Genomic DNA, 2598 nt, shown 5'->3' on the forward strand with positions numbered 1-2598 from the left:
AGCCTCAAAGCTAAAGCTGGCCCAGAAAAAAAAACAAAAAAGAAAGAAAGAAAGAAAAAAAGGAGCAGTTGGGAGCTTCAGTCACCCCCAGCCTGAAAACAGCCCTCAGCTCCTCACCCAGACTGGCCAGGCACACCAGTGGGGACCCCCACCCTGAAGGGGGTGTGACCAGCCTACAAACACCCATCAGCCCCTCACCCAGGCTGGCCAGGCACCCAGTGGGGACCCCCACTCTGATCCAGGACACCCTTCAGGGCAAACCAGCCGGCACCCACCCATGCCCCAGACCTTTACCCTATATAGTAAAAGGGTAATATACCTCCCAGCACGGGGATCAGCGGAGCTGCGAGGCCTCCCGGCACCGGGATCAGCGTGACTGGGGGCAGCGCCCAAACCCCCTGATAGCCCTGTGGCTCTGTGTGTGACAGGGTTTGGCGCCCCAACACACCCCCCCCCACGGGCACTGCTCTGTGTGTGACTGGGTAGAGCCATAACCTCCCCATCAGCCCTGCCCTGAGTGTGAGAGTGGCGGCACCCCAACCCCCTGATGGGCCCTGCTCTGTGGGTGATAAAGGACGGCGCCCCAACCCCCTGATGGGCCCTGCTCTGTGCGTGACAGGGGGCTGTGCCCCAACCCCCTGATTGGCCCTGCTCTGTGCATGACAGGGTACAGAGCCCTAACCCACTGATTGGCCCTGCTCTGTGCATGACAGGGGGTGGAGCCGCAACCTCCCCATCAACCCTGCCTTGAGTGTGACAGGGGATGGTGCCCCAACCCCCCAATTGGCCCTACCCTGAGCGTGACTGAGGGTGGAATCACAACCTCCTGATCGCCCTGCTCTGTGTATGACAGGGGGTGGCACCCCAATCCCCAATCGGCCCTGCTCTGAGCCCGACCAGGGGCTGCACCTAGGGATTGGGCCTGCCCTCTGCCACCCGGGAGAAGGCCTAAGCCAGCAGGTCGTTATCTCCCGAGGGGTCCCAGACTGCGAGAGGGCACAGGCCGGGCTGAGGTCCCCCCTCCTCCCCGAGTGCACAAATTTTTGTTCACTGGGCCTCTAGTTTATTATAATCTGTTGGCAGCATAGATAGATATTAGTTACCATAACTATGTCTTCATAGAAGTGGACAGTTTGTAGCCATTCTATGGGGAACTGTGTGCACTTAAGCATCAGCATGATCTTTCGGTTTCTTTTTTTTGTTGTTGTTAATGAAAATAAGCTTTATTACATCAAGTAATAAATACATACAAAGATGCAAACACTATTAGTCACTGTCTTCCAGATGTTTGGATCCACTGATGGGAAAGGTGGAACTGAAATGTACATATATCCTTAGGGGAAATTTCAGGGGTCCTTGTCAGGCGAGGTTCAATAAATTGCTCTTTCTTCCGTATTTATAACTTGTGCATTTTAAAGATTGACTTCAAAGTACTAATAGTCATGCAAATGCTTAAGCGAAAAAAGAAAAGTTACATTGAAAAGAATTTATACTGTGTGGTGAATGGGCACTGGCTACTAAAGCGCTGCCTCAGGACTCACTGAAACAAACCCTCAGAGTTGGGTCAGCTCAGAAGAGAAACATAAAGAACCATGTGAGTAACAGAAATGTATCCAGAAGAGAAACACGTGTCTGGGAGGCCAACTACAGTTTGCTGTGATAGGTAACTGACATGCATCATGTAAATCAATGCTTAAAAGAAACACACAAAATGCCCTGGGTAGTTCCTAACTAATATGGAAATCTAATAACTGCAAAAATCTCTTCTCCATCTCAGCGAGGGGAGGTTCAGAGCCTGATGAACCACGGGAGGGGCACGGGGAGGAGAAACCAAGCTGTTACCATTTTGAAACCAAGCTTCATCTGAAAGGGGTGCAGGCATGAGCTGTCACTTCTTGGAAAAAGAGGGAAAGCCTTTCACGCTGACTTAGGGGCTAGGACCTGGTGTTCCGCTCCATCTCGGCCAAGCACTCCCGAACCAGCCCTGTCGTGTGGATGATGCCTCGTTTCAGTCTCTCCATTGCGCTCTTGCTGCCCGCGTACGTGGGTCAGATCTCCTTCCCTAGCTCTTCCATGATGACCAGCAGCTCAGCATATTTGCTCTGGGGCACCTGGCTGTTCTCTGTTCCCTGAGTGTTAGAGATGGTGGTCCTAGTCACTCAGCAGCTGGCGGTACTGGGAAGACGTTGCCATGCTGGTGGAAGGCGGGTGAACGCTCCCAGAGGCCTTGATGGAGGTGGCGGGCATGTGCATGGTCAAGTTTGGTTTGTAAGACCTCCCCGACCCCCCCGCACCCCGCCTCCCGCTGCGTGGCACAGGCCCCATGAGACAGCATCGGCAGCGGTGGCAGTGAGGCCAGGCGGTGCCGAGGTGGGCCTGGGGTCTGTGTGCCTGTCTGTGCACCTGCCCAGCTCCCACACACCTTTTGTTGTTGACAGCTCCAGCGCACTGGCAAATATGGCTGTCCCCTCACCCTGACACTGCCGCAGTATCATGATCTTTCAGTTTCTTGATGTTCTGCTTGTGCTGCTCAATTTCTTTCTGCAGACGCTCAAATATCCTTTTTATGATGAGTGATCTCTTCTTCATGTTGTTTCT

General features: G+C 53.4%; 1 pseudogene; it reads right to left on the reverse strand.

The window, feature by feature from the left end:
• Positions 1-1883: 1883 nt before the first annotated feature.
• On the reverse strand, positions 1884-2269 carry LOC132229325 (cyclin-dependent kinase 2-associated protein 1-like; annotated as a pseudogene).
• Positions 2270-2598: the final 329 nt, after the last annotated feature.

This window comes from Myotis daubentonii, chromosome 3 (assembly GCF_963259705.1).
Source record: "Myotis daubentonii chromosome 3, mMyoDau2.1, whole genome shotgun sequence".
Lineage (NCBI taxonomy): Eukaryota > Metazoa > Chordata > Mammalia > Chiroptera > Vespertilionidae > Myotis > Myotis daubentonii.